The sequence below is a fragment of the Arachis hypogaea genome, chromosome 12 (genome assembly GCF_003086295.3).
Source record: "Arachis hypogaea cultivar Tifrunner chromosome 12, arahy.Tifrunner.gnm2.J5K5, whole genome shotgun sequence".
NCBI classification, from domain to species: domain Eukaryota; kingdom Viridiplantae; phylum Streptophyta; class Magnoliopsida; order Fabales; family Fabaceae; genus Arachis; species Arachis hypogaea.
Window position 1 is genome coordinate 40791872 of NC_092047.1, and position 16436 is coordinate 40808307.

A 16436-nucleotide genomic window follows, 5' to 3' on the forward strand; every position below is an offset into this window, starting at 1 on the left:
ATATTTAACTATACATATATTATTATTTGTATTTTAATATATCGAGTTTTTATAATTATTCATTTAAAATATTTATAACTTGAACCCCGGCTCAGCAGTTTTAGAACTTGACACCTAGCCACTAAATCACCATTAATCATTATCGTTACCTTAGTTCCATTCACTTTGGCTGAAGAGAAATTTCTTTGCGGAACCATATGAATCAAGAGCGAGAATTTGATACAGGGCATTCCACCAGGCATCTATATAATTATAGTAGGGGTAGTGTTGTGATTCAAATTTTCTAGTAAAATTTTTACAATGAAAGGGAGGTTTTTTCCATTCTGATAATGTTATTACTTTCATAATCTTAATTTTTAGGAATATTAAATCTTTTGTGGTTAGGTCTTTATTATGAGTTAATTCAATGGATCTAGTGTCTATTAAGATAAATTCATACAGAAATCAAAACAGAAAAAGAATATTCTTCTGATGATTCAGAAAATTTTATACAACAATTAGATATACCATCTTCTTCAGAATCTTCTAAAATAGAGAAAAATTTGTGTCTAGGACTAAGAATATGTAACTGTGATAGTTGCATAAAATCTTTAAATATAATTACGAGAACTCAAAAGTCAATCAATACCTTAACTAGAGAACAAACAAACACTTTAATTTCTATAATAGATAAATTAGAAGATTCTCCCTTAAAAGATGAATTCTTATTTCAATTAAATGATCTGACTAGGAAAGAAGAAAAATCTAAAGAAGAAATAAGGCCAGTAGAAATTAAAGAAATATATAATAGGTTTAGAACACCTAAAGAAGAAACTTCTTTAAAACATTTACAAGAAGAGATAAAAATGTTAAAATTCAAAATTTATGAATTAAAATAACAAAATATATTTCTTGACAATAGAATACTAAAATTAGAAGGAGAAAACATAGTAAGATTATAAAAAGAAAAAGAAAGATTAGAATCAATAGAAAAAGAAGAAAAAATTATAAATCCAATTAATTATATTAATGAATTAACATTATTAATTAATCAGAAATGGTATATGGTATGCGAAATTGTTACTCAAGTTGTGAATTATTGTTCGAAATTGATTCCCTGGCGATGGCACCAAAAACGGATGCACAGAACCATGGTCTAAACATATCTTCAAAACTTCGCATAACTAACCAGCAAGTGCACTGGGTCGTCCAAGTAATAAACCTTACGTGAGTAAGGGTCGATCCCACGGAGATTGTTGGTATGAAGCAAGCTATGGTCACCTTGCAAATCTCAGTCAGGCGGATATAATATAGTTATGGAGTTTTCGAAAATAAATAATAAACTAAGGATAGAAATACTTATGTAAATCATTGGTGAGAATTTCAGATAAGCGCATAGAGATGCTTTCGTTCCTCTAAACCTCTGCTTTCCTGCTGTCTTCATCCAATCAGTCTTACTCCTTTCTATGGCTGGCTTTATGTAAGGGCATCACCGTTGTCAATGGCTACATCCCATCCTCTTGTGAAAATGGTCCAAATGCTCTGTCACAGCACGGCTAATCATCTGAGGTTCCCGATCATGCTGGAATAGGATTCACCCTCCTTTTGAGTCTGTCACTACGCCCAGCAATCACGAGTTTGAAGCTCGTCACAGTCATTCAATCCCAGAATCCTACTCGGAATACCACAGACAAGGTTTAGACTTTCCGGATTCTCATGAATGCCGCCATCAATCTAGCTTACGCCACGAGGATTCTGATTAAGAGATCCAAGAGATAATCATTCAATCAAAGGTAGAACGGAAGTGGTTGTCAGGCACGCGTTCATGGGGAATGATGATGATTGTCACGTTCATCACATTCAGGTTGAAGTGCGAATGAATATTTTAGAAGCGGAATAAGTTGAATTGAGTAGAAAAACAGTAGTACTTTGCATTAATCTTTGAGGAACAGCAGAGCTCCACACCTTAATCTATGGAGTGTAGAAACTCCACCGTTGAAAAATACATAAGTGAATATAGGGTAAGCATGGCCGAGTGGCCAGCCTCCCATGGAGGTCTAGAGATCTAAAAATGATCAAAAGATGTCTAATACAATAGTAAGAAGTCCTATTTATAATAAACTAGCCACTAGGGTTTACAAAAGTAAGTAATTGATGCATAAATCCACTTCCGGGGCCCACTTGGTGTGTGCTTGGGCTGAGCTTGAAGTCTACACGTGGAGAGGTCATTCTTGGAGTTGAACGCCAGCTTTTGTGCCAGTTTGGATGTTGAACTCCACTTTGCAACTTGTTTCTAGTGCTGGACGCCAGAATTGGGCAGAGAGCTGGCGTTGAACGCCAGTTTGCGTCGTCTAAACTTGAGCAAAGTATGGACTATTATATATTGCTGGAAAGCCCTGGATGTTTACTTTCCAATGCAATTGGAAGCGCGCTATTTTGAGTTCTGTAGCTCCAGAAAATCCATTTTGAGTGCAGGGAGGTCAGAATCCAACAGCATCAGCAGTCCTTCTTCAACCTCTGAATCTGATTTTTGCTCAAGTCCCTCAATTTCAGCCAGAAAATACCTGAAATCACAGAAAAACACACAAACTCATAGTAAAGTCCAGAAATATGAATTTAACATAAAAACTAATGAAAACATCCCTAAAAGTAACCAGATTCTACTAAAAACATACTAAAAACAATGCCAAAAGCGTATAAATTATCCGCTCATCACAACACCAAACTTAAATTTTTGCTTGTCCCCAAGCAACTGAAAATCAAATAGGATAAAAAGAAGAGAATATACTATAAATTCCAAACTATCAATGAAACATAGCTCCAATCAGATGAGCGGGACTTGTAGCTTTTTGCCTCTTGAATAGTTTTGGCATCTCACTTTATCCATTGAAGTTCAGAATGATTGGCATCTATAGGAACTCAGAGTTCAGATAGTGTTATTGATTCTCCTAGTTTAGTATGATGATTCTTGAACACAGCTATTTTATGAGTCTTGGCCGTGGCCCTAAGCACTTTGTTTTCCAGTATTACCACCGGATACATAAATGCCACAGACACATAATTGGGTGAACCTTTTCAGATTGTGACTCAGCTTTGCTAAAGTCCCCAATTAGAGGTGTCCAGGGTTCTTAAGCACACTCTTTTTTTGCTTTGGACCTTGACTTTAACCGCTCAGTCTCAAGTTTTCACTTGACACCTTCACGCCACAAGCACATGGTTAGGGACAACTTGGTTTAGCCGCTTAGACCAGGATTTTATTCCTTTAGGCCCTCCTATCCACTGATGCTCAAAGCCTTGGGATCCTTTTTATTTGCACTTGCCTTTTGGTTTTAAGGGTTATTGGCTTTTTGCTCTTGCCTCTTGGTTTTAAGAGCTTTTGGCTTTTTCTGCTTGCTTTTTCTTTCTATTTTTTTTCGCTATTTTTTTTTCTCTTTTTTTTTCTGTAAGCTTTGTTCTTTGCTGCTTTTTCTTGCTTCAAGAATTATTTTTATGATTTTTCAGATTACCAAATAACATGTCTCCTTGTCATCATTCTTTCAAGAGCCAACATATTTAACATTCTTAAACAACAACTTCAAAAGAAATATGCACTGTTCAAGCATTCATTCAGAAAACAAGAAGCATTGTCACCACATCAATATAATTAAACTAAGTTCAAGGATAAATTCGAAACTCCTGTACTTCTTGTTCTTTTGAATTAAAACAGTTTTCATTTAAGAGAGGTGATGGATTCATATTCACTACTTTAAGGCATAGTTACTAAATACTAATGATCATGTAATGAAGACACAAACATGGATAAGCACTTAACATAGAAAATGAAAAACAGAGAATGTAAGAACAAGGAATGAGTCCACCTTAGTGATGGTGGCGTTTCCTTCTTGAGGAACCAATGATGTCCTTGAGCTCTTCTATGTCTCTTCCTTGTCTTTGTTGCTCCTTCCTCATTGCTTTTTGATCTTCTCTTATTTCATGAAGGATGATGGAGTGCTCTTGATGTTCCACCCTTAGTTATCCCATGTTGGAACTTAATTCTCCTAGGGAGGTGTTGATTTGCTCCCAATAGTTTTGTGGAGGAAAATGCATTTGAGGCATCTCCGGGACCTCATGGTGATGAGCTTCCTGCGCCTCTTGAGCTCCATGAATGGGCTCTCTTGCTTGCTCCATCCTTTTCTTAGTGATGGGCTTGTGAGATGAATCTTTCCATCTCTCATGGCTCAGAGGTGGAAGCAATTGTCTTCCCTTTCCTCTTTTTTTGAGGTTTCTCTGGCTTTTTAGTTGCCATCAATGGTAATGGAAAAACAAAAAGCTTATGCTTTTACCACACCAAACTTAAAATATTGCTCGCCCTCGAGCAAGAGAAGAAAGAAGGTATGAAGAAGAAGAAGAAATGGAGGAGAGGGAGAGAGAGGGATGTGTTTCGGCCATATAGGGTGGTTTGGGTGGGAAATTGATTTTGAATTTTGAAGGTAGGTGGAGTTTATGAGGTAGGTTTATGGGGAAGAGTGGATGGATGTGAATGGTGAAGTAGTGATAGGGAAGAGAGATTGAGGTGATTGGTGAAGAGTTTTGGGGAAGAGTGTTTATGGGATTGGGTGAAAGAGGGGTGAGAAGAAGTGAGTGGAGGTAGGTGGGGATCCTGTGGGGTCCACAGATCCTGAGGTGTTCAAGGATTTACAACCTTGCACCAAATTAGGCATGCAAAATGCCCTTGCACACAACTCTGGGTGTTCAGCGCCAGATTGGTGCTTGTTCTGGGCGTTGAACGCCCATTTGTTGCCCATTTCTGGCGTTGAACGCCAGAACCATGCTTGTTCTGGGCGTTCAGCGCCAGCTCTTCTCCAGGGTGCTGCCCATTTCTGACATTCAGCGCCAGAACCATGCTCTGTTCTGGCGTTGAACGCCCAAAACATGCTTCTTACTGGCGTTTAAACGCTAGTAAGGTCTTCCTCCAGGGTGTGATTTTTCTTCTGCTGTTTTTGATTCCGTTTTCAATTTTTTGATTTATTTTGTGACTCCACATGATCATGAACCTAATAAAACATGAAAAACAATGAAAATTAGATAAATAAACATTGGGTTGCCTCCCAACAAGCACTTCTTTAATGTCAATAGCTTGACAGTGGGCTCTCATGGAGCCCCACAGATGTTCAGAGCATTATTGAGACTCCCCAACACCAAACTTAGAGTTTGGATATGGGAGTTCAACACCAAACTTAGAATTTGGTTGTGGCCTCCCAACACCAAACTTAGAGTTTGACTGTGGGGGCTCTGTTTGACTCTGCTTTGAGAGAAGCTTTTTATGCTTCCTCTCCATGGATGCAGAGAGAGATCCTTGAGTTGTAAACACAAGGTTGTCCTTATTTAATTGAAGAATCAATTCTTCTCTGTCCACATCAATCACAGCTCTTGCTGTGGCTAGGAAAGGTCTTCCTAGGATGATGGATTCATCCTCTTCCTTTCCAGTGTCCAGGACTATGAAATCAGCAGGGATGTAAAGGCCTTCAACCTTTACTAACACGTCCTCTACTTGTCCATAAGCCTGTTTTCTTGAATTGTCTGCCATCTCTAATGAGATTTTAGCAGCTTGCACCCCATAGATTCCCAGTTTCTCTATTACAGAGAGAGGCATGAGGTTTATCCCTGAACCAAGGTCACACAGAGCCTTAAAGATCATGGTGCCTATGGTACAAGGTATTATGAACTTTCCAGGATCCTATTTCTTCTGAGGCAATGTCAGTTGATCCAGATCACTTAGTTCATTGGTGAATAAGGGAGGTTTATCTTCCCAAGTTTCAATACCAAATAATTTGGCATTTAGCTTCATGATTGCACCAAGGAACTTGGCAGCTTGATCTTCAGTAACATCCTCATTCTCTTCAGAAGAGGAATACTCATCAGAGCTCATGAATGGCATAAGGAGGTTCAATGAAATCTCTATGGTCTCTAGATGAGTCTCAGATTTCTTAGGTTCCTCAGAGGGAAGCTCCTTATTGATCACTGGACATCCCAGGAGGTCTTTCTCCTTGGGATTCACGTCCTTCTCCTCTCTTGTGGGTTCGGCCATGGTAATTAATTCAATGGCCTTGCACTCTCCCTTTGGATTCTCTTCTGTATTGCTTAGGAGAGTACTAGGAGGGATTTTCGTGATCCTTTTACTCAGCTGGCCCACTTGTGCTTCCAAATTTCTAATGGAAGACCTTGTTTCATTTATGAAACTCACAGTGGCCTTAGATAGATCAGAGACTAAATTTGCTAAGCTAGATGGATTCTGCTCAGAATTCTCTGTCTGTTGCTGAGTGGATGATGGAAAAGGCTTGCTATTGCTAAACCTGTTTTTTCCACCATTATTAAAGCCTTGTTGAGGCTTTTGATCCTTCCATGAGAGATTTGGGTGATTTCTCCATGATGGATTGTAGGTGTTTCCATATGGTTCACCCATGTATTTTAACTCTGCTATTGCAGGGTTCTTAGGATCATAAGCTTCTTCCTCAGAAGATGCCTCTTGAGTACTGTTGGATGCAGCTTGCATTCCATTCAGACTCTGAGAAATCATATTGACTTGCTGAGTCAATATTTTATTCTGAGCTAATATGGCATTCAGAGTATCAATTTCAAGAACTCCCTTCTTCATAGGCGTCCCATTACTCACAGGATTCCTCTCAGAAGTGTACATAAACTGGTTATTAGCAACCATATCAATGAGTTCTTGAGCTTCTGCAGGCATTTTCTTTAGGTGAATGGATCCACCTGCAGAAGTATCCAATGACATCTTTGATAGCTCAGATAAACCATCATAGAATATATCCAGGATGGTCCATTCTGAAAGCATGTCAGAAGGACACTTTTTGGTCAGCTGCTTGTATCTTTCCCAAGCTTCATAGAGGGATTCACCTTCTTTCTGTCTGAAGGTTTGAACATCAGCTCTAAGCTTGCTCAGCTTTTGAGGAGGAAAGAACTTGGCTAAGAAAGCCGTGACCAGCTTATCCCAAGAGTTCAGGCTGTCTTTGGGTTGAGAGTCCAACCATATTCTAGCTCTGTCTCTTACAGCAAAAGGGAAAAGCGTGAGCCTGTAGACTTCAGGATCTACTCCATTAGTCTTAACAGTATCACAGATCTGCAAGAATTCAGTTAAGAACTGAAAAGGATCTTCAGATGGAAGTCCATGAAACTTGCAGTTCTGCTGCATCAGAGAAACTAGCTGAGGTTTCAGCTCAAAATTGTTTGCTCCAATGGTAGGAATGGAGATGCTTCTTCCATGTAAATTGGAATTAGGTGCAGTAAAGTCACCAAGCATTCTCCTTGCATTATTATTATTTTCAGCTGCCATCTCCTCTTCCTGTTCAAAAATTTCTGAAAGGTTATCTCTGGATTCTTGTAATTTAGCTTCTCTTAGTTTCCTCTTCAGAGTCCTTTCAGGTTCTGGATCTGCTTCAACAAGAATATTCTTGTCCTTGCTCCTGCTCATATGACAAAGAAGAGGGCACAGAAAAAATAATAATAATAATAATAAGGATCCTTTATACCACAGTATAGAAGTCCCTGTGTGAGTGGAAGAAAGGAAAGGGACAAAGAATGTAATGTAAGGAAAGAAACACAAGGGTGAGGAGAGCAGAGATGTGAGGTGAGGAGATGTTAATAGATGAATAAATAAATAGAATAAGATGAGAGAGGGAAAATTTCGAAAATAATTTTTTTGAAAAAGAGTTAGTGATTTTCGAAAATAGTTTTTGAAAAAGGTTAGTAGTTTTTCGAAAATTCAAATAAAAAAATAAAATAATTAGTCTAATTAAAAAGAAATTTTGAAAAAGAGGGAAGATTTTTTCGAAAATTAGAGAGAGAGAGTTGGTTAGATGGTTTTCAAAAAGATAAGAAACAAACAAAAAGTTAGTTAGTTAGTTGAAACAAATTTTTGAAAAGATAAGAAGTTAGGAAGTTAGAAAAGATATTTTGCAATCACTTTTTTGAAAAATGTAAGATAAGAAGATATTTTTGAAAAGATATGATAGAAATTAGTTTTTTTGAAAAAGATTTGATTTTTAAAATCTCAATTAATGACTTGATTCACAAGAAATCACAAGATATGATTCTAGAACTTAAAGTTTGAATCTTTCTTAACAAGTAAGTAACAAACTTGAAATTTTTGAATCATAACATTAATTGATGATGTTATTTTCGAAAATATGATGTAAAATTAAGAAAAAGATTTTTGAAAAATATTTTTGAAATTTTCGAAAATAACTAAAAAAAATTGAAAAAAAAGATTTGATTTTTGAAAAAGATTTTGAAAAAGATAAGATTTTTTTTTAACTTGAAAATTTGATTTGACTCATAAAAACAACTAGATTTTAAAAATTTTTGAAAAAGTCAAATCTAATTTTCGAAATTTTAAAAGAGAAAAAAGGAAAGATATTTTTTTGATTTTTGAATTTTTATGATGAGAGAGAAAAACAAGAAAAATGATGTAATGAATGAAAGTTATGGATCAAAACAATGAATGCATGCAAGAATGCTATGAATGTCAAGATGAACACCAAGAACACTATGAAGATCATGATGAACATCAAGAACACATTTTTGAAAAGTTTTTAATGCAAAGAAAACATGCAAGACACCAAACTTAGAATTCTTTAATGCTTAGACATAAAGAATTCAGGAATGCATATGAAAAACAAGAAAAGACACAAAACATGCAAATGCAAAGATCAAACAAGAAGACTTACCAAGAACAACTCGAAGATCATGAAGAACACTATGAATGCATGAATTTTTTCAAAAAATGCAAGATGAACATGCAATTGACACCAAACTTATAACATGACTCAAAACTCAAACAAGAAACACAAAAGATATTTTTGATTTTTATGATTTTCTAATTTTTTTGTATTTTTTTTTCGAAAATTATTTTGAAAAAGGAAAATAAGGATTCCAAAATTTTTAATATGAATTCCAGGAATCTTATGCTCTTTAGTCTAAAGCTCCAATCAAAGGGTCAGGCATGGCTTAATAGCCAGCCAAGCTTTAGTATGTATCCAGACATGACACGCCTAACATGCCCTACAGTCAGCCAGGCTTCAACATGCTTCATGAAACACTAGAATTCATTCTTAAAAATTCTGAAGAAAAATATATTTTTTTTGAAAATATTTTTATTTAAAAAAATTTTTTTTTTCAAAAACAAAGGAGAAATTTTTGAAAGATTTTTGAAAACTTTTTGAAAAGAAAACAAAAAGAAAGTTACCTAATCTGAGCAACAAGATGAACCGTCAGTTGTCCAAACTCAAACAATCCCCGGCAACGGCGCCAAAAACTTGGTATGCGAAATTGTTACTCAGGTTGTGAATTATTGTTCGAAATTGATTCCCTGGCGATGGCACCAAAAACGGATGCATAGAACCATGGTCTAAACATATCTTCACAACTTCGCATAACTAACCAGCAAGTGCATTGGGTCGTCCAAGTAATAAACCTTACGTGAGTAAGGGTCGATCCCACGGAGATTGTTAGTATGAAGCAAGCTATGGTCACCTTGTAAATCTCAGTCAGGCGGATATAAAATAGTTATGGAGTTTTCGAAAATAAATAATAAACTAAGGATAGAAATACTTATGTAAATCATTGGTGAGAATTTCAGATAAGCGCATAGAGATGCTTTCGTTCCTCTGAACCTCTGCTTTCCTGCTGTCTTCATCCAATCAGTCTTACTCCTTTCTATGGCTGGCTTTATGCAAGGGCATCACCGTTGTCAATGGTTACATCCCCTCCTCTTGTGAAAATGGTCCAAATGCTCTGTCACAGCACGGCTAATCATCTGAGGTTCCCGATCATGCTGGAATAGGATTCACCCTCCTTTTGCGTCTGTCACTACGCCCAGCAATCGCGAGTTTGAAGCTCGTCACAGTCATTCAATCCCAGAATCCTACTCGGAATACCACAGACAAGGTTTAGACTTTCCGGATTCTCATGAATGCCGCCATCAATCTAGCTTACGCCACGAGGATTCTGATTAAGAGATCCAAGAGATAATCATTCAATCAAAGGTAGAACGGAAGTGGTTGTCAGGCACGCGTTCATGGGGAATGATGATGATTGTCACGTTCATCACATTCAGGTTGAAGTGCGAATGAATATCTTAGAAGCGGAATAAGTTGAATTGAATAGAAAAATAGTAGTACTTTGCATTAATCTTTGAGGAACAGCAGAGCTCCACACCTTAATCTATGGAGTGTAGAAACTCTACCGTTGAAAAATACATAAGTGAATATAGGATAAGCATGGCCGAGTGGCCAGCCTCCCATGGAGGTCTAGAGATCTAAAAATGATCAAAAGATGTCTAATACAATAGTAAGAAGTCCTATTTATAATAAACTAGCCACTAGGGTTTACAGAAGTAAGTAATTGATGCATAAATCCACTTCCGGTGCCCACTTGGTGTGTGCTTGGGCTGAGCTTGAAGTCTACATGTGGAGAGGTCATTCTTGGAGTTGAATGCCAGCTTTTGTGCCAGTTTGGGCGTTGAACTCCACTTTGCAACTTGTTTCTGGCGCTGGACGCCAGAATTGGGCAGAGAGCTGGCGTTGAACACCAGTTTGTGTCGTCTAAACTTGGGCAAAGTGTAAACCCCGGTTAAATTAGTAGATAATTAGTTAATAAATTATTTTTTAATAAGGAGGATTAGAAATGCGAATATTATATCAAAATAGGGTAGAGCTCATCGAAACGAGAATTTTGACACCAATTTCGAAGAAATCGGTCCAAGATTGGACCGAACGGGCCGAACCGGTTGAACCGGGCAAAACCGGGCCCATGGGCCCAACCGGACCAGCAATTAAAAAGAGAGCCACGGGCTCTTCTTTCTCCCCACTTTCATAACGACGCAGGAAGCCTTCCAGGGGAGGAAAAGAGAGAAACCATACGTTGACGGTAAAATCAATTTGCCGTAACTTCTCCGTCCGAGCTCCAATCGCCGCACCGTTTGCGGCCACGCGTTCACCGCGTTGAGCTCTACATTTCTATCGGAACAATTTCATAGGTAACTTGTTTAATCACTCTCAGCTTCATCTTCCCCCAATTTTTGAATTTTAAGTGGGAATATTGAATTTCTTTGATTTCTGATGTTTTAGGATCCAATTAGCTTGAGAGAAACATTCACTCTTGCTTATGTGAAGCTTGGGTAAGGTGAGGATACGATAATTCTATTTTAATTTCATTAAATTTGAGCTTTGAGTATTAAATTGGGTATATATGTATTATGAATGTGTATTAGGTTGAAAATAAATAATTGGAGCTTGAAATTATGAATATTGGAACTTGGAGGAAGCGGATTAGTTGAGTTTTGAGGGGCTGTTTTGGTTTTGAATAAATAGCTTTGGTCGTTACGTGGAAATCGGCTAAGGTATGGTTTAGGTTTCTTGCATTTAATATATAATGTTCTGTGAAAACTTAGGCTAGATGACCATTGGATAAGTTGGAATGCAGGTGTATGTTTAATGTTTAGTAATTTATCGATGAATATATTTGGTTGAAGTTTATTGGATAATTAGTTTTTAATTTTGGATGGTGAATGTTGTTATGTTAATTTGGAGAGAATTATGGTTGAATGTTATTGTTGATTAACTAATGATTTGGTGAATTATTGATTTGAGGTATAACTATTGTGGAGGTTGTTGTGATAATGAGGTATTTTGTGTTAAAAGCCTAGGATATGTTGAATTGAAAAGAATACAGGTTTGGACCCGAACAGGGTGGCAAAGTCCGAGTTTTAGAGGAGATGCTGCCGAAATTTTATAAAAATTAGAGATTTTGTTTATATGATTATTTAAAAAGATTTAGATTCAAAGGTTATATGGTTCGATTTTGAGTTATTAAGAAAATGAGCATGTTTTAAGTTTGATTCATTTAGAAAAGAATGAATTATGTTTTGAATTGGAACTATTGATGGATGGAATGGGAAGCGTGATAATGAAGGATAAGGATTGTATATGATTGATGTATGATGATGAATGATATGCGATTGAGAATGATGTTGATGTTGATGAATTATAATTGAATTATTTATATGGCTTGTGAATTTGAATAATCTGAGATACGAGATTCCCTGGATTAAGTGCCGTGGCTTGCCACCACGTGTACCAGGTTGAAAACTCGATACTCTGTTGACCCTACGACGTAAGTGTGACCGGGCACTATATAAATTCCCGGGAATGTTACCCCCATTGAGCAATACTGATTATTTGAGAAAAATCTATGCATAGACTCTTGGGGATGCACGTCGGGGGACAGTCTAAGGACAATTCAGACTTGTCGGGTTGGCTGGATAACCGACAGATGAGCCTCATCAGCCATAGGACAGGCATGCATCATATGCATATTACTTGAATTACTTGCTTGTGCTCTAATTGGGTGTGCCTATCTGTATTTGCCATGCTAAATGTATATTTGTTATCTGCAGTACTTGTAACCTTCTTGTGTTTGCCTTTGTCTGTTTAGTTGTCTGTGAAAATGCATGATGGAGTTGGAGGTATGGAGGAATGGCAGTATGGGATTTAGATTTAAGGTTAAGTTAAGTTAGGATTAAATATTTTTAGAGAACCACCTTTTATGGCTTCTGTTTAATACTTTAAGCTCTACAATCTGAGTGTCGGCGTTCTAGGATTGCCTCTGGCATTCCCAGGACCTTATATATTATGTGTGTGGCACCTTTACCATACTGAGAACCTCCGGTTCACATTCCATACTATGTTGTTATTTTTCAGATGCAGGTCGAGAGGCATCTCGTTAGGCGTCTGGACTCTTGAAACGGAGTGGTTACTAGGATATTTTGTTATGCTATGATGTATATATATGTACTTAGTTTTCTCTCCGCATGACTTATTCTTTTTGATCCTCTTAGAGGTTTATGGAGAGGCAGGATTGTGTATATGTACTTTTGGGTTTTGGATATGTATGTATATATATGTGTAAATATTCTCCGGCCAGTCTTGACTTCGCAGGCTGAGTTAGGAGCTTGATATTTTGTATCTTTGGCACTCTGTTCCCACTTCTGTTAGCTTATGTTTGATAGTTATGGTTTTCTTAGCACGTAAGTTAACTCGTTCCTTGAGCGTTGCGCCTTTATTGTGCGATTTTTATTTCCCCCTTTTCTTCAAGGCTCCTAGCATATTATAACTCTTCTGCTATTATATGTACTTATTTTATTTTAAAGGTCGTAATACCACATCACCTCTGTTTTACGACTTAAGCGTAAAGCTTTGTGTGGTAGGGTGTTACATTAATGGTATCAGAGCAGTTCGTTCCTATAGAGCCTGAAAGACGGACTGATTGTGCTTCTGTGCATTCTCTGTATATGTGTTTATGTGCTATTAGGATATCTGATTGATATATATGGCATAAACGTTTGTGAGCATGCATTTGGAACTTAAAGCATTAGACCTGCGATATTGAGACTGATCAACTTAATATCACTTGTTTGGTGTGTATAGGGACCAGATGTCGACTCGCGGACGCGGTCGCGGGCGAGGTAGAGGTAGGACAGGCACCGTTACTCCTGTACCCACAGGGACTGATCCAGTAGACTTTATGGCTGCCTTGGGAAATATGGCTGCAGCTATGCAGGCAACAGCTGAGGCACTGGGTAATCAGATAAATCAGGGTAATCATGGGAACAATAATGATGGAGACGGTCCTATGACACTTGCTACATTTCTGAAAGTTCGCCCTCCGACTTTTAGGGGAACCTCAAATCCCACTGATGCAGATAATTGGATTCAGGCTATGGAAAGGGCATTACAGGCACAACAGGTTCCTGAAGAGCAATGGGTTGAATTTGGAACTTATCAGTTGCAAGGTGAAGCTCAGTATTGGTGGCAGGGAACACGACGTATCCTGCAGCCTGATGGTGCTGCGATTCCTTGGGAGGTTTTCCGGACAGAGTTCTATAAGAAATATTTTCCTAATTCAGCCAGAAATGCCAAGGAACTTGAATTAATGCAGTTAAAGCAGGGACAGATGACTATTGCTGAGTATACTAGCAAATTTGAGGAGTTATGTCGCTTTTCTCGTATCTGTCAAGGTGCGCCTGAAGATTTTGCTGAATGGAAGTGTATTAAATATGAGGGAGGTCTTCGGAGCGATATTCTGAGCTTCGTTGCCCCAATGGAGATCAGGGTATTTTCTGAATTGGTGAATAAGAGTAGGGTGGCTGAGGATTGTGTGAGGAAGGCGGCAGCAGAGAAAGGGAGTTTGAGGATGCCTTTTCAGAGGCCTTCAGGGAGGAACTTTGCTCCGAGAGGTAGGAATTTCAAACGTGGAGGTTTTGTTTCGCAGCAGACTCAGGGTCAAGGTAATTACAGAAGGCCGAATACCAATGCTAGTCAAGGAAAAAGGTTTGGGAAGCAGCCACAGCAAGATCTGAATTGTCAGAAGTGCGGAAAGTATCATCCTGGAGTTCCATGCAGACTAGGACTTGGAGTGTGTTATTCCTGTGGACAGCCCGGGCATATAGCCAGTAATTGCCCTGAGAAGAAGAAGTATGAGACTGGTAGGGTGCAGCAGCCGGGGAGAGTATACACCACTTCTACCATTGGTGCTGAGGGATCTGAGACACTGATTAGAGGTAATTGTGAAATGGCTGGTAAAATCTTAAATGCTTTATTTGATTCAGGAGCAATTCATTCATTTATTGCATTTGAAAAGGCCCATGAATTAGGATTGAGAATGGTGGTTCTAGGTTATGATTTGAAAGTATATAATGCTACTCATGAAGCTATGGTGACTAGGATAGAATGTCCACAAGTTCCTTTTCGAGTGCAACAGCGTGAATTTGTGCATGATTTGATTTGTTTGCCTATGACTGGTCTTGATCTTATTTTGGGATTGGATTGGTTATCCAAGAATCATGTTTTACTTGATTGTTCTGAAAAGTCAGTACAGTTTATGCCGGAAGGGTCAGAAGCACCGGTTGTGGTGAATAGTTACTATTTGAATTCTATGATAGTAAACTGTTCTGGAACCGAATGTCAGGGTATTATGTTATTAACTGCGGGAGTATCAGGTGATGATCAGAGTTTAGAGCAGATTCCCGTTGTATGTGAATTTCCAGATGTGTTTCCGGAAGATATTAATGAATTCCCACCTAACCGAGAGGTTGAATTTGTAATTGAGTTGGTACCTGGATCCGGTCCGATTTCAATTACTCCTTATAGGATGTCGCCTTTAGAAATGGCTGAACTGAAAGCTCAGCTGGAAGATCTGTTGGGTAAGCATTTTATCCGACCAAGTGTTTCTCCGTGGGGAGCGCCAGTGTTACTGGTAAAGAAGAAGGATGGGAGTATGCGGCTGTGTGTCGATTATCGGCAATTGAATAAGATCACTGTGAAGAATAAATATCCGTTGCCTAGAATCGATGATCTAATGGATCAGTTACAGGGTGCCGGTGTATTTTCTAAGATTGATTTGCGATCCGGATATCATCAGATAAGGGTTAGAGACGAGGATATTCCGAAAACTGCTTTCAGAACCCGTTATGGTCATTATGAGTATACAGTGATGTCTTTCGGGTTAACTAATGCCCCGGCAGTATTTATGGATTATATGAACAGGATTTTTCGACCGTATCTGGACAAGTTTGTTATTGTCTTCATTGATGACATTCTTGTTTATTCTAAGACTGAAGAGGAACATGCTGATCACTTGCGGATTGTGCTTCAAATTCTGAGAGATAGGAAGTTATATGCTAAGTTATCTAAATGTGAGTTCTGGAAGAGTGAAGTGAAGTTTCTTGGCCACGTGGTGAGTAAGCAGGGGATAGCTGTGGATCCTGCTAAGGTGGAAGCAGTGATGAATTGGGAGCGACCAACTTCAGTGACAGAGATCAGGAGTTTCCTAGGTTTGGCGGGGTATTATCGTAGATTCATTAAGGGATTTTCACAGCTCGCCTTACCTTTAACTAAGTTGACTAGGAAGGATACGCCTTTTATCTGGACTCCGGAATGTGAAGAGAGTTTCCAGGCATTGAAGCACAAGTTGACTACTGCACCTGTATTGGTATTACCTAAACCAAGTGAACTGTTTGAAGTGTATTGTGATGCATCTCTGAAAGGGTTGGGGTGTGTTCTGATGCAGCACCAGAATGTTGTAGCATACGCCTCACGGCAGTTAAGGCCGCATGAGATGAACTACCCGACACATGATTTAGAACTTGCTGCTGTTGTGTTTGCTTTAAAGATTTGGAGGCACTATCTCTATGGTGTTAAGTTTCTTGTTTTCTCAGACCATAAGAGTTTGAAGTATCTTTTTGAGCAGAAAGAGTTGAATATGCGTCAGAGGAGGTGGATGGAGCTTCTGAAAGATTATGATTTTGAATTGAATTATCATCCAGGAAAAGCGAATGTTGTAGCGGACGCTTTGAGTCGGAAGTCTTTATATGCAGCTTGGATGATGCTACGGGAGGAAGAGTT

The 16436-nt window shown here is 38.3% G+C and overlaps 1 non-coding gene across 1 annotated transcript; it reads left to right on the forward strand.

Annotated features, from left to right (window-relative positions):
• The first annotated feature begins 6805 nt into the window (after positions 1-6805).
• On the forward strand, positions 6806-6913 carry LOC112731190 (small nucleolar RNA R71). Its single transcript, XR_003166979.1, has one exon. It is a non-coding gene; the product is annotated as a small nucleolar RNA R71 (small nucleolar RNA).
• The last annotated feature ends 9523 nt before the right edge of the window (positions 6914-16436 follow it).